Raw genomic sequence first — 22,079 nt, 5'->3', positions numbered from 1 at the left:
CGCCCAAGATCCTCTACTCCTTCTGGCGACCCTAACCGTGAGTCTTAGCATCGCTTAATGACAGTCCCAGCAGAAGATTTAGAAAAGATGCGATCTCAAGTAATTATTGTATTAGAGGAAGCTCTCCAATGGGGAAAGCTTTATACACTGAGCTTGATATGTTACATGATCTAATAAAGGCTCGGACAAATGAAAAGTAGATTTTGAAGTTAGGGGTAGATGTGTTATCCTGATGAAAATATCTTGTGACATTTGTTCCTACTTTTGTCAGATCCAAATGGACGCTGATTGAATGTTTTTCCAATGTCTGCTTGATGTATCATATTTCGCCCAAGCTTTACCTGGTTTTATATTATGTGCACATCCTTCGAGGCTTTTCAGTCAAGGCAAATTTTACCTGCCATTTTCAATCATAATTTAAATTTTACCGTCCAGTCCTACGTTAAAAAAAAAATATTTTCACTTTTTAATTAAATATAATTGACACTAATTTATCCTCTCAATTTTTTTTATAAAAATTTTAAAATTAAATATATTTTTTTTAAAAAAAATCAACACATTAAATTAAAATTTAATATATTTTTTATTAAATTAAGTGTATATATTTTTTTCATCCGATATAGAATATACTATATTCTTTTTAAATATTGCTCATAGGACTGTAAATGAACCAAGCGTTCGTGAACAAGTTTGGTGTTCGACTTGGTAAGAGCTTGTTTATGTTCGTTTAATATACATAAGGTTAATTAAACAAACAAGCTTGAACAGCTTGTTAAGCTAAACAAACAAGCTTGAACACATATGTGTTCAGCTTGTTAACGTTCGTGAACAATGTTCGTGAACAACGTTAGTGAACAATGTTCGTGAACAACGTTAATAAACAATATTCACGAACCATATTTATTAATAAAACTCTTTATAATATGCTAAATAGATAATAAAATAAAATAAATAAATTTAAATTATCAAACTAAATAACCAATCAAACAACTAAAAGTTTTAAACAATCAAACAAGCTTGAATTGAGAGTTTGATAACATCTACATGAACCAAGCTTGAACCAAGCTCAAGCCAAGCTTGAATTGAGAGCTTGATAACATCTAAATGAACCAAGCTCAAGCCAAGCTTCAAACAAGGTCAAGCTCATAAAAAAATAAACCAAGCCAAGCTTGAACATTCATTTCAAAAGCTTTGTTTATTTTAAGCTCGGCTCGATTCGGCTTGGTTACCTTATCAAATAAGCTTGAACACCCCAAAACTTGGCTCGACTCGACTTGTTTACAGTCCTAATTGCTCAATTGAATAAAAAAACATATTAGATTGTCTTTAAATGATGTTGAATTTAAGAAAAATTATATTAAATAGGAAAAAAATATTCTCAATTTAATAGAAAATATACGAAGAATTATATTTATTTTTTTAACTTTTTTAACTTTTTTAACTTAAAAATATGAGAAATAATTAGATAATGATATTTGTATGAGAAAGTTGAAGTAAATAAAATTTTATACGTAGGAAATGGAAATAAAATTTTTTAAATATGAAAATTATATGTAAAGTTGGAGTTGTTATTGGGTTTTTTTTTTTTTTCAATTAACTGACTTTTTTATAAACCCAATTATTTTGAGGTATTCCAGAGGTTATATAAGACAGGTAAAGGGCATAACAATATAATGTTATGACAGTGTTATAGGACAAACTTGATAAAAACAACATACATCGATGTCACTAGGAAACGAAAGCAGATCGTCTTTAAAAAGTTCACAACCAGTCAGATCCCCTGAACCTACAAAACAAGATTTACTACAACCGGCCATATTCTAATAGCCAGAATTAGTCAGGGGATCATAGGCACAGAGTTAGTCTCTTCCCGTTGAAACAACCGTCTGATTCAACTCTGCACCAGAAACCCCGAACAAGTTATCAACCTGACGAATAAAGAACCGGCTCTATACCTATAGTGGGAGGTAGATCCTTGGATTAAATAAAGAAGTGACTCCATGATTATAGAGCCACTTCATCAAATTTTTTATTATTTTTATATTAAATTTTGTTTTTATATTTGTTAAAAATAAAATAAAATCAACATCAAGACCAACGATTAATTTTCAGTCATTAAAAAATAATTAATTTTAGTCGTTGTTCAACGGTTAATTTTTATTTTTTATTTAAAAAATCATTTATAAATAGATTCTCACCCTTTCATTTTTCATATCATTTTCTCAATTTTCTATATTTTTTAATCACGAAAATATGTTGATTTATTTTAAATGATTAAAAATCCAGATCGATCTATGCTTCGTGAATTCTAGAGAAATGAATTGATAGAAGATGCGGAGGATATAAATGAACAAAGAATGCTTCGGCTATATGAACAACGACAAATGGTACGTCAAATAGCTCAAAGTTCTTCTGGTAGAACACAGAGGAGAAGATATTTGAATCGGGATCGTGAAATCGAATATGCTTGTCTTTTCAATAATTACTTCTCTAATGAGCCAGTATATTCTGATGATATATTTCGACATCAATTCTAAATACAAAGAGAATTATTCCTTCGTATAGTTGATACCTTGAAAAATCAATCAGAATATTTCAATAGAGGTCGATGAGACAAGAAAAAAAAGGTTTGTCGCCACTTCAGAAATATACGATGACTATCCGTTAATTGGTGTATGGAGTCCTTGTTGATCATTACGATAAGTTCCTACGAATTGCTAAAACAACTATCATCCAATGCTTATTCAACTTTTGACAATATGTAATAGAAGTGTTCGGGACCCAATATTTGAGAAGATCTGATGCTGCTAATATCCAACACTTTAATTGAAATACATGAGCAGAGACACAGCTTCCTTGGTATGTTGGTTAGTCTTGATTGTATACATTAGTAATGGAAAAATTGCCTTGTCGCTTTGAAAGGCTAATTTACTCGGGGAGATCATGGCGTCCCAACAATTGTACTTAAAGCAGTCGCATCTGTAGACTTATGGATATGACACGCCTTTTTTGGGATTGCAGAGTTGTGTAATAATATTAACGTGTTTAACGAATCACCTTTATTCAACAACATCTTACAAGGAAATGAACCTAAGATTAATTTTATGGTTAATAATACATAATATACAAAAGGATATTATATGACCGATAGGATCTATCAAGAATGAGCTATTTTCGTCAAGAGATTTCCATGCCCTCAGGATCTCAAGAGAAAAATGTTTAAGGAATGACAAGAGAATGCTAGAAAGGATGTCGAGTGGGTATTTAGGGTGCTCCAATATCGATGAGCAATGATCAGGTCTAAGACGATTTTGGTACAAGGATAATTTCAAAGACATCATGTATACATTCATTATTTTGCAGAACATGAAAAAAAATGATTAACCAGGTTGGGTAACATCGAACCTGTGGTGACCGGCCCAACCCCATAGAAGTTTTCCATCGGCCACTAGGATAAATTGGGAAGTACTTGCGACAGACGATCATGTTGGATAGTGAGGAGGAGGGGCGTGAATCACGAGTAATTTTTAAAAATAGAGTAATTTTTAAAAACTTAAAATAAAATCATAGCGGGAAGAAAAACTGACAAGAACACAACAAGACATGGTCGATTTTACTTAGTTCGGAACATTCAAAAACTTCTACTCCAAGACCCAGATCCGTGGACCTATCGATGGGTAATCCATTAAGTGTTTCTTCTAGAACCGTCGGAAGAGATAATCGAATACAGAAGGATAGAGATAGTATAACAACCTTAATTTCTCTTTTTAAAGCAGTAGTACAAGGACTTGCAACACTACTAAAAGTTTACCAATAATTGGGGCATGCTCGTGTGTTGCTATCAGTCTATCGGAGATGATCGAATGACACAGAAAAGTTGCTCGGTGACAGACGGACTTCTATAAAGCAACAACAAGAAGTCGAAGCAGTCGAAACTTCAAATGGATGCATAGAGGATCGTAGAAGTGATGTGTTTGAAGCCTTGCTCGAAATGCTCTTTTATTGACCATGGAAGGCGCCTTCCATAGGGCTGAAGGAGCCTCCAACATGTAAAATCTGATCCTGAAAAGTGCTGATCCTTATCACTGAAGAAGTCAGATTCTATCCATTGGAAGGCATCTTCCATAGCACCGAAGGCGCTTTCCGTGAACAATACGAAGACGCCTTCCAATGTTTGAAGGAGCCTCGGGTACTGTTGACCCAAAATAATTTTTTGCTCCTTTTTCTTTGTAAGTTAGATTAGTCTAATACGACAATATCTAACCTATAAAACATGTTTTAGTACAATCATAATAAGGATTATTAATTAGTTCCTATCCTTTCGGTATCAAGAACTAGTCAAGGTCTCAACTTAGAAATCCAAAATGGTCCCAAAATGGACCTAAATTGGACCGACGCTTACTGCCCCCTCTGCCGAGACGTGTCCTCACTTAGTCTCTCTCTTCTAGTGACTTACATTCACTTACCAATTTGCAGTCTATCGATTAATCTCTTGAGCCACTAGGTCTTCATGCCAGTTGTTAGATCCGTAGACCCAACTGGACTTCGACCAGCTGTTAGGCCCGCAGACCCAGCTGGACTTCCTACTAGATATCAGGTTGACCCTTTGACCTATCTGTGCTTCATACCAACTATCGAGTCCTCAGACTTAGTTGGGTTTCATCGTGATGTCATGTCAATCTCTGCAGGCTCAGTAAATGCATTAGATTACAATAACACTCTAACTTTAATTCTCTGGTCATTCATTAAAATCGGAGTTAGATTATTAGTGCAAATTGTACCAACAATCTCTCCCTTTTTATACAATGATAACCTAGGTTAAAGTTTAGAAAAAATAATATTGAAAGTCAATATTCAAAATGCAAACCAATGATCTCAGTTAGATTTGAATTTGATTTACTTGATTGGATCAAGTTTGTTTGTTCTTTTTCTTTTTCTACATTAACTTTAACACTTACCCTCCCTCTTTGGCATTTATAAAAAAAACACTAAGGTAAGAGAAATTCAATCATAAGATAATAATGTCGGACATTAATACGAAAGTATAATTGAGAATAGACACTTGGTACATCGCAGACTTAGGGAGAGGTGGCAAATTATTTTCCAAGTACGGCGCTGTTAAAAAAATATTTTCAAGGAATTATTAAGTGAAGTTTTAGAAAGATGAAGTAAGAATTTTCAAAAATAACTTCAAGAAACATTTTCTAATAAAAAATGTTAAAGTAATTTTAAAAAAAATTCTAATAAAAAGTTTTAAAGTCATTTTAAAGAAAAATTTTCTAATAAAAAGTTTTAAAGTAATTTTAAGACAAATATCTAAGAAGGATTTTCCAAACAATTTTAAAGAAAAATTTTCTTAAGAATCCAACATATTTTCAAAAGATCTTTTAATAAAAAGTTTCGAACGAGTTGAAAGTATTTTAAATAAAATTTGGAGTTGTTTGTAGAATATTTGAAATAAGAGGTTTTATATATCTTTGAAATATTTTCAAAATATTCTAAGTATTTGTGAGTAAGAGAAAATTTCTAAGGAAAAAATAATCTTCAAACATATTTTTTGAAAATGAAAGTTTCAAAATAGTTTCAGAAGATTTTCCTAATCAAAATTTTAAAAATATTTGCTTTGCAAAATAGTTTTAAAAAAAACTTTTCAAAGTAAAAAAATAACCTTTGAATAGATAGTTTGAAAAAGAATTTTTCTTTTCATCGTAGGTATCTTAAATTTTGAAAATAATTTTGAGAGTGATTGTAAAATCATTTGGAAAGTATTTTTGAAATGAAGGAAATCATTTAGAAAATCATTTTTAACAATCCTCCCTATGAACCTAATATTACTACCAGACGATAACAGTGTTCACTGGGTTAGTCAAGTTAAGTAAATGTATCTAATTAGTATTTGATTAAACTGAATTACTTAACCTGATCACTGTCATTTTGGTATTTTTCGTCCAGACTTGTATGGATACACTGATATAAGCATTCAAAGTTCAGGCAATAGACATATGCATCTCACACTGTTCTAAGTTTTTGAATGCACAATCAATGTAGGCCTATTGTGTTTGTGAAATGCTCAATTTCTAGATCTATAGGAACATTCTTTCTATGGATTTGTTCTAGTCTAAGGTCAAAATTAATTTTAAAATTCTAGAGAAATGGAAATTGTTTTGTAAAACTTAAGTAAATAATTTTTCTAGAATTTTGAAAATCATCTGAAAATTATAGTAAGTGTCCTAGTTTATGAAGCACATTCCTAATTGTCGACGTAAATCACTAAATTTACTTTCAGGGAGTGATTTGTAAATATGTCAGCTAAATTTGACTTGAACTCAATGTAATTGAGCTCAATATCTCCTTTAGTTACTTGATTCCTGATAAAGTAGTGCTTAACTTCGATGTGTTTGGTTTTTGAATGGCGCACTAGATTTTTTGTTAAGTTGATTGAGCTAATATTATCAATTAATACTTTTGTGTTTTTAAAGTTTAGATTGAAGTCTTTTAGGGCGTGTATCATCCATTGTAGTTGTGCAACATATTCTCCTATTGTTATATATTCTGCCTCAATAGTAGATAATGCGACGTAATGTTGCTTTCTACTAAACCAGTTGATAAGTGATAGTCCAAGTAGTTGACAACCACCGCTTATACTTTTCCTATCTAGTTTACAGCCAGTATAATTTGAGTCAGAGAACCCTATAAATTTAAAATTTTGACTGTTCTAGGGTACCACATTCCTATGTTGGATGTGTCTTTTAAGTATCTAAAGATTCTTTTAACATTAGCCAAGTGTGACTCCTTGGCACAAGTTTAGTACCTAACACACATACTAACTACAAATAAAATATCAAGTCGACTGGCAGTTAGCTATAGTAGTCTTCCTATGACACTTCTGTAATATTTGAGGTCTATAGATTTTTCATTTGGATCACTGTCTAGGGTTACATTGTTGGTCATTGGAGTTTAATGTCTTTGGAGTTTTCTATTCCAAATTTCTTGAGTAATTCAAGTGTATATTTTTGTTGATAAATATAGTTTCCTTCATTTATTTGTTTGATTTGTAGACCTGGGAAGAATGTTAGTTGTCCTACTAAACTCATTGCAAATTCTTGTTTCATCAATGTTATAAATTCTTGTAGAAGTTTTAAATTAGTTAACCCAAATATTATATCATCTACATAGACTTGAGCTATAAAAAAATATTGATCAATTATTTTTACGAAGAGGGTTGGGTCTACTTGACCATGTTTGAAGCTTTTTGAGATAAAGTATGTGGTCAACCTTTCATACCAAGCTCTAAGAGCCTGTTTTAAACCATAAAGGACTTTCTTTAGTTCGAACATATGGTTAGGGTGCTTTAAGTTCTCAAACCCTGGGGGCTAACCTACCTATACCTCTTCTTTAATTAATCCATTGAGAAAGGCCGACTTTACACTCATTTGATATAAATTGAAACTCTTATGGGTCGCATAGCTCAACAACATTCTAATTGATTCAAGTTTAGCTATAGGGGCATAAATTTCATCATAGTCAAGTCCCTCAATTTGACGAAATCCTTTTGCTGCTAATCTGGTCTTGTTTCTAACAACTTCCCCCTGTTCATTTAGTTTGCTTCTAAAGACCCATTTTGTTTCTATTAATTTTTATGTTTTGGTAATGGAACTAGATCCCACACTTCATTTCTTTCAAATTGGGCCAGTTCCTCTTACATGGCTAAGATTCAATCTGGGTCACTTAATGCTTCTTCTATTATTTTGGGTGATGTTAGAGATTAAAGCTATTTGGCTTAGGTATCTAAAAGCCATGATCTAGTTTGGACCCTTAGGTCTAGGCCATAAATTATTTGTTCAAGTGGATGGTTTGAGTTAACCCTTATGATCCTAGTTTGTTCATTTTCTTATGGTTAATGTTCTTCTTCGTGTTCTTGACTTAGGTTTTCACTTGCTTCTCCTTGACTAGTGCTACCTCTAACAAAATCAATTGTTTAAATATGAGTTTGTTCTAAGTTATAGTTAGATTTTTCAAATTTTACATTTGTGGGTTCTTTAATTATTAGTGTGTTTTTGTTATATACTCTGTAATCTCTATTGTTTAAAAAGTAACCTATAAAAATTCTATTTTTTATTTTTGAGGTAAAATTTTTTAAGTATTCTCTGGTATTTAATATATAAATTGGGCATCCAAATACTTTAATGTTAGTTAGAGCCCTAGAGCCAATCATTAGATGATTGCTGTATGGACTCGTTGTATCATATTTCTATGTATATAAAGACATTTGTTTATGGTTATTATACTTACTTGTATTGGTGCCAAATAACTAAGTATAATAGCGTCCTTGGGTAGAAGTTCTTACCTATATCAATCGATTGGTTGAATCGATAGTGAGATGATATAGGGAACACTACTCTTAATCATTCCTAGTCAAGTATTAACATTCAGGGGAAATGTTAATGCGACGAGACTAGCATGTAGGTCAACTCGATGACTTGATCTCACAAGTTATGGATATAGAGATATCAAGTTGACACATGGGTATGCATTGGAGAATATATACTGAACGACCCGCCATGAGAAAGTATCATGGATCGTTATATGAGTGTATATACTTTCTCATGTGGCTATTAGTATGACTATTAGTCCTTGGACCTGAAGTCACCATAGTTCCCTACATAAGGAGTTGCATACTTTGACTTCGTCAAACGCCACCCGTAACTGGGTGGACTATAAAGGCGATTACTGGGTATGTAACAAATTATGCGGAGGGATGTGAGTGATGTAGATGGGATCTATCCCTCCTATATGACGGGAGAGACATCGATATTCTTGATAAAGTGAGACCACTAAGTGCATGGTCATGCCCAAATGAGTCAATATGAGATATTGAGCTCATTTGATTGAGTGAGTCTACTTGGAGTTCAAGATTTAGATTGATTAGAGGATGACATGGTCTATGCCTCATATTGATCAATCTAGATGTCTAGGATAGAAGGACATTGTCACATATTGTGAAGAGTCACAATTAGTAGTCACAAGGTGATGTTGGATCTCAACATTCTTGTAACTTGGGTAGTAATGATGCGTTGCTAGATACCGCTCATTATTTATTCTTCTAAATGGGTTTAGGAGCATTGCCAACGTTATAAGAACCTATAGGGTCACACACAAAGGGCAATTAGATGGAGATTAGGTTCATTTGATGAACCAAGAGGATTAGGTTCATGTGATGAACCAAATTGGATTAAGAGTAATCCAAAGTAAACTAATTGAGTTGGACTCAATTTGGTTCATGTGTTAAATGAGTCTAATTTGGACTTAGACTCATTGAGCCAATTTAATTCAATGAATAGAGATTCATTAAATTAAAATTGACTTGAACCAATGGTTAGATTTGATCAACCATGGGAGAGAAGTGGTCAAGTTTGACTAGACTTGAGAGGAAGATGAAAGGTCAAGTTTGACTTGACCATTGCCACCTCATTTGTGAGTTGGCATTGAGTGGGTTAATTATGATGTGCCACATCATCAAGGCTAGCACATGTGTGTGCCACCTCATGAGGGAGATCAAGAGTTGTGACTCTTGATATCCCATGGAGGTTTAAAAGTCATTCTTTGATGTGGCCGGCCACTTAACTCAATGGTGAGTTTCATTTGGTTTTGGTAACCTCCATCTTCTTCCTCCTCTCATCTTCTTCTCCCTCTCCTCCACTTTGGCCGAACCTTCAAAGGTGCTAGCACACCTTTTGTTTGGTTTTTCTCCACCTAATCGTTCGTGTGGATACGTATAGAGGAGTGTCCACTTGAACACTTTCGAGATCCGACAAACTTGGACGAGCGGGATAAGCGAAGGGCTTCGCATCAAGGGTAATCTCTCTACCATGTAGATCTAGAGTAGATCTAGGTTTAGAAACTCGTACACGTAAAGTTTTTGAAATTATTTTCTTCGCACGGATCCAGTGGCATGGGGTTTCGAGATTTTCGCAACGCAAAAAGCGGTTTTTGTGGCTCGAAAATCCCAACATTTAAAGTATTTGATATTGGTTTTTTTTTATCATAATAGAGTTCAAATTAAGTTTTTTTTTATAATTTTTATTTATTATAGTTCTGTTTTGTACATTGCATATTGTACTAATAATTTCTGCCCAAAAATATTTTGGAAGTTGATATTCATTCAGCATTGTCCTAGAGGTTTCAAGTAGAGTTTTATTCTTTCTTTCAACTGTTCCATTTTATTAGGGTATTTTAGGACATGAAAATTCATGATGATAGTCATTTTCTAGGCAAAATACATTAAAATTATGATTCTTAAATTTACTTTCGTTATCACTTCTAATTCATTTAATTTTTTATCTTTTTCAGTTTTAGTTTGTTTGCAAAAATTATTGAAGACTTCAAATGTTTCATCTATATTTTATTTAAAATTTTACCTAGGTAAATTTTGAGTAACCATCTATTATTACTAGACAATAGAGACTCCCATTTATTGATTTGATTTCATAGGAGTAGAATAGGTTCAGGTGCAACAATTCTAGTATAGAATTTGTTGAGTTTGATTTGTTAATTTGTGAGTTGACTTGGTTTGTTTTCCTTGTTGACAAGCATTACAAATTGTTGAATCTAAGTTAGATAATTTTGGTAAGCATCTAACTAAGTCATTTAATTTTGTTAGGTTTCTAAAGTTTGTGTGGGACATTCTTCTATGCCATAATCATGTTTCTTCTTTCTATGTTAAGTGACACTTAAGTGAAGAGATGATTAGGTTAATTGCATAGATATTGTCCTTCCTAAACTCTTCTAAGTTTATGTTAGGGTTATCTATGTGCTTGATTAAACATTCAGAAGATAAAACCTAACCTTATATCCAGAATCACACAACTGGCTAATGCTAAATAGATTGTATTTAAAATTCTCAACAAGTAGCACTTTTTTAACAACAAAGATAGTTTTGAATTCGATATTACCTATCCCAGTTACCTTAAGTTTGCCGTTGTTTCCAAAGGCAAACATTCCTAGGCTTTTGTATGTTAGTTGAGTAAACTTGGTATGATCTCTAGTCATGTGTTTGGAATAACCACTGTCCAATATCCATTTTGTTTCCTATAAAAAGTGGGAGTCATTATTAACTAGATTGATTGATTTAAATTTATTTAAATTTAATTTAATTTAATTTAATTTTAAATTTAATATTTATTCATCTCACCCAGTCTAATTTTTTAGACAAAGAGATCCTATAATTTTGTAAGATGAGTTAAGTTAAATTTCAGGATTTGATTTAACTTGTGTTAGATTCAAATTTAGCTTTGGGTTCAACAAACATGCATTCCTTGGATAAACTTCTAAGTTGTGGTGAGTTACCTGGACATCATTAGAGTAACCACGCCTTTGAAATTTTCCAAATGGTCCTATCCACTGAACTTAATACAAAACTTTGGTCTAACATGTTAGAATTAGTAAGGGGTAGCTTCAGTTAGTTCTACTAAGTCAAATGCAGTAGGTCAAAGCTATATCTTCCTAGACATGCATAGGCAGAGCTTCCCTAATCTACTATCATCCAAAACTTCTCTAGTATCGTATTATCAAGTTAAACCTTTGTCCCTATTTAACTTTAGTCCTAATTACCTGGATGGATAAACTATAGCTTTGGAGGTGTCAATTAGTTTGGTGCCTCCTCATGAATTATTGAACTTTAGGTTTTAGGTTTGTGTCAATTTGTTTTATAGTTATAATAGACTTGATTATAATTTAGATTGATTTTGTTTAATTTAAGTTTAGTTATTGCTTTGTTTGATTTTATTGAATTTAGCTTAGAGAGTTTATTTTTTGAGATTAAGGTTGGGTTATTTGGTTTTAGATAGTATATCTTATTTTTAGGTATATAATATTGATTGATTCCTACTTATGTGATTAGGCACGCTTTTGGAACTCAGGCTTTGATTTGATTTTTATTTTGATTGACTAGAGATATAAATATTTTGTTAGTTGAGCTGAACTTGTATCCGAGTCCGAACTTATTGTATATAGCTCTTTGTGATCCAAGTATCATATTAAGGTACTTGGATTGAGTTATGAATTTTTATAGTAATTGTTTTAGTTAAAATACTTCACCTTTCAATATGAAATTGTCCTCTTCAAGTTTTACAACTTGAGTTAGGATTTCAGCTTGAATCGGCTCAGTCATTGAGATTGATTTTAGTTGTTCGTTAAGTGTTTTATTTTCTATACTTAGTTTGTTTATTTGATTTTTAGACATAGTTAATTTCCTATGTAAACATGAAATTATTTTTTAAAAAAACTTTTTGTTTAAAATAGATTGTACCTCATCAGAACCTTCGAAAACGAGTGTGGACTCGTGGCAAAATTCGGGTTCAGACTCGTCTTTTGATTCACTTTCTGATTCTGGTTTGTATGTCATTAGTACGAGGTAGTTGGTGTGCTTCGATTCTTCGTTGTCTGATTCCTCCACGGACGATTCATCCCAAGTCGCCCTGAGGGCTTTCTTCTTCTTGAGATTCGAGCAAATGTTCTTGTAATGCCCCTTCTTGTTGCATCTAAAGCAAGTGGCATTTGTCTTGTTGTTGTTGGGAGTAGACTTGATCTTCTGCAGATCCCTTTTGGTGAAGTCTTTCTTTCTCCTAGTGAACATATTTCTTACCAGGTTCACTAGGTGTCCTTCATCGTCTGAGTCTAGGTCAGACTCATCTCTTGGTTCTAATCTAGGTCTGAATTTTTCTTTTGTTGATCCTACAACAAGAGTAGTACCTTTCTCGAATTTGGCGTTAGTCTGTTCGTGCAGCTCTAATTCATAGAAAAGTTCATCTAATTTTAATTTTGATAAATTTCTCAAGATTTTGTAGGCATCCACAATGGATGGCCACAGTGTATTTTGAGGAAATGTATTTAGAGCATACCTTATTAGATCTCGATTTTCCATCTGGTGGCCAATCGTGTGGAGCCCATTGAGGATGTCCTTGATCCTCGCGTGTAACTGACTTGCAGTCTCTCCTTCTTGCATTTTGATGTTAAATAATTTATTTAAGAACAAGTCCCTTTTTGTTACCTTTGAGTCGTTGGTTCCCTTGTGTAGTTCTATGAGCTTGTCCCATAGCTTCTTTGCATTTTTGTGTAGGCTGATGTGGTTCAGTTCCTCCTTTGTTAGTCCATATTGGATTGTGTTGAGGGTCTTGAAGTCAATCCGGGCCTTCCTATTCATCTCCGGATTCCAATTTTCAAGGTCCATTGGAATTTTGGTGTTGTGGTCGACTGGCACCTTGTATCCTTTGGTGACGCTAAACCATTGGTCAAAGTCAGTATTCAGGTATACTTCCATTCACTTCTTCTAATATGTAAAGTTGCCCCCGTTCAATAGTGGCAGACGAACGGTGTTGTATCCTTCATTTTAGGCCATTAATTTGTAAAAGAAAAACTTAGAAATATTGCTAAGACTTGATCTTGGGGTAAGTAGTGTGAGATGGAAAAGGAAACTTATTAGTGTTGCACATATTTAGTGTATTGCAGACAACGACGAGAAGACTTATCCAAAGAGGTAATTGCACCAATTTAGATTAAAAACTCAAAATTAAAAAAAAAAGATTAAATGAACGTTTGAAAATCACCCCTGGCTTATTGGCGTTGCACCAATTCAGAGTCAACTTAGCTCTGATACCACTTATTGGATCATGAGAGGGGGGTCAATCATGAGTAATTTTTAAAACAGAGTAATTTTTGAAAACTTGAAATAAAATCGCAGTGGGAGGAAAAACTAAAAAGAACACAATAAGACACAGTCAATTATACTTGGTTCGGAGCCTTTGGCGACTCCTACTCCAAGACCCAGGTAGGTGGACCAATCGATGGATAATCCACTAAGTGCTTTATCCAGAACCGTCAGAAAAGGTAATCGAATATAGAAAGATAAAGTTAGTGTAACAACCTACACTTTTCTTTTTAAAGCAGTAGTACAAGGACTTGCAATACTATTAAAAGTTTATCAACAATTGGGGCACGCTCGTGTGTTGCTATCGGTCTGTTGGAGATGATCGGATGACTCAGAAAAGTTGCTCGGTGGCAGATGAACTTTTATGAAGCAGCAGCAAGAAGCCGGAGCAGTCGAAACTTCAAATGGATCCGTAGAGGATCGTAGAAGTTATGTGTTTGAAGCCTTGCTCGAAATGCTCTTTTATTGGCAATAGAAGACGCCTTCCATAGGGCTGAAGACGCCTCTAGCATGTAAAATATGATCCCAAAAAGTGTTGATCCTTATCGTTGGAAAAGTCAGATTCTATCCATTGGAAGGCGTCTTCCATAGCACTGAAGGTACCTTCCATGAACAATAAGAATGTGTCTTCCAATGCTTGAAAGCACCTCAGGTACTGTTCACCTGAGGCCTTTTTCGTTACTCCTTTTACACTGTAAGTTAGGTTAGTCCAACACAATAATATATAACCTACAAAATAAGTTTTAGTATAATCATAATAAGGAGTATTAATTAGTTCTTATCCTTTCGGGATCAGGAACTAGTCAAGGTTCAGCTTAGGGATCCAAAATGAACCTAAACTAGACCGACGCATACTGTCCCCTCAACCGAGACGCGTCGTCACTTAGTGACTCTCCTCCGGTGACTTACCTTCACTTACCAATTTGCAATCTATCGATTAGCCTCTCGATCTACCAGGTCTTCATGCCAGTTGTCAAGTCGACAGACCTAATTAGATTTCGGCCACCTGTTAGGCCCCACGGACTTAGCTGGACTTCCTGTCAGATATCAGGTCGGCCCTTTGACCTATCTGGGCTTCATATCAACTATCAGGTCCTCAAACCTAGTTGGATTTTTTTTATCCTAGTGTCACGTCAATCTCTGCATGCTCGTAAATGCATTAGATCACAATATCAATCTAATTTTAATTCCCTTATCATTTATCAAAATTTGAGTTAGATCATCAGTACAAATTGCACCAACAATCATGTTGGGTTGCAAGGCAAACAAAGTTCCACATTGAAAATATATGGGAGATATCATAGATTTATAAGGAAAAAATATTGTCATTGGCATGAGGCCTTCTGAGTAAAGCTCAAAAATAAAACCATAAGGGCTTAGACCCAAAGTGGACAATATCATGTCATTATGGAGATATCTAAATTCCTTTTGGTCTTAACAATTGTATCAGAGCCTGGACTGCCAGAAGGTCTAACCGTCGTCTAGGCATAAGAGTTATGGTAATTAAGCCATGTGGGTAGAATATTAACCTTAAACAAAGGAAGTGAGGGCTCCCGTGTCTGAATCAAGAAGACCAGACACCAGGCAAGAAGTCCTAGTTCCGGCTAGGCAAAGAAGTCCTAATAGGTCGGGTGGACTGAGGGGCAGGAAGACCTGTGGGTCGAGGATCGGACGTAGGAAGCTTGTGGTACTTCATTTGAGGGGGGGGGGGGGGGAATTGTTAGGTTGCAAGGTTGCAAACAAAGTCCCATATTGAAAATATATGGGAAATATCATAAATTTATAAGGGAAACATATTGTCATTGGTATGAGGTCTTTTGGGTAGAGCCAAAAAATAAAATCATAAGGGTTTAGGCCCAAAGTGAAAGATATCATGTCATTGTGGAGATATCTAAATTCCTTTTTATCCTAACAGGCTAGAAGCCCAACATGTAAACAACCACTCTTCTTACTATACTACTCTCTAAGAGTGACCGTTACTTATCTACTAACTCTACTTAACCGGTATGAACGAAACCACGAGGAGTCTCTACCGAAAAATTTCGGCAACATCGGCGGTTGGAACATGTATCAGACACTCATGCAGTTTAAGAAGTGTCAAACACTAAAATACTACTTACTACACAGAGACTCATCACAGCATGCAATCTAAGACACGAATAAACTCAATAAAACAAGGAATAAAAATACAATCTCAAATGACATAAACCATAAAGTACAACTCAACTATTTCTTATCCACTAAACATGAAAACTCAAAGCTTCCCAGATCTCTCCATAGTCCTGGCATCACACACATCCATCACACATCCTCCTTGTCGCCTTCCTCTTTACACTTTAACTTTTCCTTTATCTGCAGTAGGAGGAAAATAAATCTATAAGCGAAACGCTTAGTAAGTACTAAACTATCTCACAAAAACTCGAAAGTGCATAAGATGCAAAGGATGCTGAAACTGAAATGCTAAAAAGAAAAGGTAAACATGCTCATCTAATAGCAAAGCACTAAAATAATCTGCATACTCATGATATACAAGAATAAATCTGCATGTTGGAAATAAAGCTAATCATGCTCAATAAACTCATAAGGAAGCAAATGAAAACTAATACTGTATGCTTAGAATTATAAGAGCTAACCTTTGCTGATTCTAAACATAGGTGATACTTGTTTTATTTACTTATAGCCTTATATTTGAAATTAATATTTAATTTTCTTCTTCTCTTTCTTGGGCCCAGGCTTAGTACCAAAATGCGCGCTCTCTAATAGAGACTGAGGTAGCGAGCCTCCAGTCCTATGAGGGTAAAGACCTTGGTCTTACCAGGGCCAAGACCTCGAAATTGGTCACCTGGATTTGTTTAACGACAACCTCGGAAGTCGGGTACTATCCTCTTACTTTAAATTACTTGTTATTTTTTCTAATTAGACCTTGGTCTTTTCTCTACTCATAACTTCTCATAATCCTCTAAAAAGGTTTAATAGGGCACATAACCATTCCACTAAAATACATGGCTGTTCATCTTATTAAAACAGCAAAGACAACTAACTATATGCTTTAGATTAAAAAGCTATTAAAAGCTAACTAACACATATATGCATATGAATCAAAACAAGAAACTAGAAACTGAATTAAGAATCAATACTGCTCATGCTATTCTAATACTGCAAGTGAAAAGAATTAAGAACTAATACTGCTCGTGAATTTCTCATGCTAAGAAACTATTCTTATGACAGTTGGTTCTAGGTAGCAGGAAATCTAGACTGAAATCGTAAAATGAAATGCTACAACATAATAAACTAAACTGCCTACTCATGCTATTAAGTTTCCATGCTTCAAGGAACACCTTTAAAACCTACATCACGTATTCATCCATGTTTATACTACCATAATCAGCAAGTATCAGAAATTCTCAAAATTGCATGTGTATAGAAATCACAAAATAAGCTAAAAGCTACTCATGCTCCTGGGAAACAGCAAGAACTTAAAACTGTAATGTCAAAGATGAAGCAGTTCATCAACAAAGAACTTAAGGTGGCATGCTTTAAGAGGCTTGTGGAAGTAAGGCACCTCCAATTTCTTTCCGAACACAGTGAAAGTCAAGTACATAAACATGCTGTGAAAATCAAACAATTACAACTACTTAACATGCTGTGAAAGTAAGCAAAATCCCAAAGGGAATCTAAACTACACCCATGAACTAAGGCCCCTTTTTATGCTCAGAACTATCAAGGGAACATCCACACTGGAAAAAAAAAACAACTACTTGAATCATGCTGTGCCTATTCTGTATAATCCTAGGGTTCGGACTTTGGATCAAACCAAGTTCTTTGAAACATGCTACGACAGAAACAACAAGAGGAAAACAAATCTCAGAAGTTTCCCTTAATCCCTAAATTCTGCACACATGATCCAAACAAGAGAAAACTATATCCCTATCACAATAAATTCGGCACAACAAAGAACGAAAACCTAAAGTTCGGAGGAACTCCTACCACAGGTGAGTAGTACTTACAAGGCTTTCTTGGACTTACAACCGAAGGAAAAGCTCTAGGGTTTCGGTTAGCTCGGATCTTCAAATCTCAGCGGCTTCTTTGTGTTTCCGAGCTCCCCTCGTCGAGGTGGTCACGTACGGGTGAAGACCGGCCGGAAGAAAGCCCTTCGCCGGCGTCGGAGGCGTGCCCTAAGTCCGCTTCGTCTTCGCCCGAGAGAGAAGAAATCGCCCGACGCCGCGTGAGGAGGGAGGAGAGAAAGGTTTTCGGGAAAAAGAAAACCTAATTCTTTTCTTATAACTAGGGTTTTTATTAATTACTATACCTTAAATATTTGTCGCTCTTTCCTTATTCAGCAATAGCCGCGTGAACACTTGGTTGGCTGTGTTTTGCTTAAAGCTCGGCTCGTGGGTTTAAATCTCGGCTGCAACCCTTTTCTTCCTATTATTTCCTGTTATTAACTTCTACTACTTATATAGATTTTGTTCTCTATATGTTCATGAAAAGTCGCGGAATAGTTGGCTGGCTGAATTCGGTTAAGGCTCGGTTCAGGTCCGAGGTCCATGGTTCGAATCTTGGCTTGGATATTTTTTGTCGAAACTTCTTTCGTTTAGTAAAAATACCAAACGACCTCCAAAAATTATATAAAAATACTCTAAAAATTTCTAAAAATCCCTAGAATATTTCTATAGCATTTTAAAATATTTTTAAATTACTTTTGGGACTCGAAATGAAGAAATTTGGGTTGTTACACAACATCCCTTAGTTGGAAGTCTCATTTGAAGGAAAAATCTCTACAAATACGCAGTAGATGAGAATCGAACCATGAGTATCTAGGGAGTGCCATTACTGCTACATCATAGCCCCGGGTGCCTAGGAGACAACATGCCCCCGGGGCTATGGTGCAGTGGTAAGGATACTAAGTTGTCTCTAGAGATTTTTCTTTTAAATGGGACTTAATTGTAACTAATAGATGCTGGGCTTCTGGATCGCCCACCATAAGTACTTCCCAATTTATCCTAATAGCCAATGTAAAACTTCTGTAGGGTCGAGTCGGTCATTCCAGGTTCGACGTTACCCAGTCTGGTTAATCATTATTTTACACAACATGATTATTGAGAATGAGAGAGATGTAATAGTCAATTAGTTGGATGATGAAAGAGATCCTCCATCCCAAATATTTCAAGGCTACGTCTAAGAATTTCAAAAATACATTCTAAGAAATTACGAATTATTTGATAATCAACTGCATCATCAACTTTGAACCGACTTGGTTGAGCATATATGAACACGCTATGATTATAATTCATGAAAAAGTAATTAATTTATTAATTATGATATATTTAATTATCTTATGTTAAGTATGTTATGTTATATTTAATTATCTTATGTTATATTTAAATAATTTATAAGAATGTGTGGGACTATAAATGAGTTGTTTAGACATTTTTTATTTTTAACCCGCCAAATGGCAACAAAAGTACTCTATAAGTACTCCAATCATTGTGAATGCTAGCCTCTAAATTAGCCAACACTGGGCGGTAGGCCATAGACAAAGGATGAAATGTACCACATAATGGGTTGCTGTATATAGTAATAAAGATCAGAATAAGAACATATAATGAAAAAGAAAAATGGCCATACCTCAGGGAACCGAGAGAATCTGAAGTTGGAGGAGAATCCGAGTCTGCCATAGGCACTAGAAATCCTTCTGAACAAACTTGAGAGTAAAACATATAGTAATGAACGGAATGAGAAGAGACTAGGGGAAGTTTTATAGGGTTAGGAGCCTTCTTTGATAAGGAACTGTCAAGCGCAGCATTCAAGTAAGAAACGAAATGTTATAAGAAATTAATAAGAATAGGGTTAGATTCAAGGTTCCAAAGATAGTCAAAGAGGAGTGTTATTACCGATCTACGGAACTGACAAGGGATATGGTGAACTAGTAAAGTATCAGTCAAAAGCAGGAGGAGATTTCTTTTGATCGATTCAGTTAATCCTACGAATAAAAACCGTCCCAAATAAAATAATGATGACATTAGATATATCCTCTTGCTTTTCCTAAGAAGACATTTATAACGGCAATTTATCAAACATCGTATTTAAAATTTTAACTTTTATCAAAAAGGCGCTAACGGTAATTTATCCAACATCACATTTAAAATTTTAAATTTATCAAAAAGTGCGTGCTACTTTAATATTTACCAAAGAGTATATTTTTTAAGTATAATTTCTATTTTACCCTCCTGATAATCTGATTTTTTCTGTCTTTTTTCTTTTCTCTACCATTTCTCTCTCTCTTCTTTCCTCTCTTCTATGCATACAACTGCTCTTATTTTTCCTCTCCCCTCTTCTTTTTCTTATCTTTTTTTATAAGCATGCATAACATATAAATAACATTTTATAAAGTTTAGTTAATTTTTAATAACATTTTAATATATTTGAAGAAGTCAAAATAAATAATGGATAACATATTCAAACTCCTTGCAACCTTAGAAATCCACCAAAACTGAAATCAATGTAATCGGAGCTCTCTAGATCCATCAGTGGATTTCGGTTAAAATCCACTAATGGACCTAGAAATCTCAGATTGCACCCATTTCAGTTCCTGTGGATTTCTGGGGTTACAAGGAGTTCAAATATGTTATCCATTGTTTATTTTAACTTCTTGGAAGTATTAAAATGTAATAAAAAAGATCGACAAAAATCTTAATGTTGGACCTTATATGGAATGATAATAGACCCAACGTGGAGATTTTTTTATGATTATTCCTTGTTACATGTTAACACTTCTGAGAAATCGAAATAAACAATGGATAGTATATTTGAACTCCTTGTGACCCCAAAAATATATTGAAACTGAAATGGGTGCAATATGAAATCTCTAAGTCCATCAGTGGGTTTTGACCAAAATCCATTGATGGACCTAGAGAGCTCCGATTACATCAATTTCAGTTCTGGTGGATTTCTAAGGTTGCAAGGAGTTTAAATATGCTATCCATTATTTATTTTGACTTTTCGAAGGTTTTAAAATATAATAAACGAGAATCATTAAAAACATCCATGTTGGGCTTGATATGGAATCATATCAGGCCCAACGTGGGCCAGATATCATTCCATATCAGGTCCACGTTGGGCCTGATATGATTCTATATCAGATCCAACTTGTTTTCTTTTTGGTGATGATATTTCCTTTTCAATATTGATTTTACTAAATACCTTTTCACTTCTACGACTCTGATATGTAACTATTGTTGCTGCATCTTGAGCTTGCTCATAATTGTCCAAATTTATTTCTCTCACCACACCCAAAATGTCAAACTCACTGTCAATATTTTCTAGATCATCAAATATGTCCTTTTTCACTTGTTTCTTCTTTTTTCTTCTTCTTGGCTCCTTGATTTATGAGAATTTTCATCATCTTGCCAAGAGGAACCTCATTATCATCTCCATTCTTTTCTATAATCATTGCATCATCTACAATAGTTGAGTCACCCTAACATATAACACGAACAGAAATTGTGTAGTCAAAATATGATGAACCAGATGGTTACAGATGTATAAATTTACAATTCTGAAAATTTTCTTAAATCCTGTATGTAGATACCGTTTTTTTATTCTCAAGTCTAAGAACTTTAAAATGGGCCAAGGCACTATCACTACTTAACCACATCTACTTTTTGTCATCCTAAGAAGGGGATAAAACAAAGTCCAATCAAAAAGCAACACAAATATAATTTCAGAAAGAAATTAATAAAAATATAAAGTAAATAAGAATTAGGAAATACAATTGGCTAACATTGGGCCTGATATGTCCTGAGAAATACAATTAGCTAGCGTTGGGCCTGATATGAAATGATATCAAATTCACATTGGACCTGATATGGAATGACATCAAGCCCACATTGGGCCTGATATGATTCCATATCAGGCCCAACATGGAAGTTTTTAGTGATTTTTTTTATTACATTTTAAAACCTATGAAAAGTTGAAATAAACAATGGATAGAATATTTGAACTATTTGAAACCTCAAAAATTCATAGAACTAAAATGGATGCAATCGGAGCTCTCTAGGTCCATCAATGAATTTCGGTCAAAATCCATTGATGGACCTAGAAATCTCATATTGCACTCATTTTAGTTGTAACACCCATAAATTTTCTTTCCTCCAAAAGAACAAAAAAGAAATAAAAGAAGAGAAAATAAATAAATAAATAATATATATATATATATATATATATATATATATATATATATATATATATATATATATATATATATATATATATATATATGACCCAGGCTGGGATTTAAACCCTAGACTCTTGACTTAAGATTGGTTTAAGTAGTCATTAGGGTGGTGGTAAAGCATCACATTGGAAATAGGAA

Source organism: Zingiber officinale, chromosome 6B (assembly GCF_018446385.1).
Source record: "Zingiber officinale cultivar Zhangliang chromosome 6B, Zo_v1.1, whole genome shotgun sequence".
NCBI lineage: Eukaryota > Viridiplantae > Streptophyta > Magnoliopsida > Zingiberales > Zingiberaceae > Zingiber > Zingiber officinale.
This window is presented reverse-complemented; position numbering follows the sequence as displayed.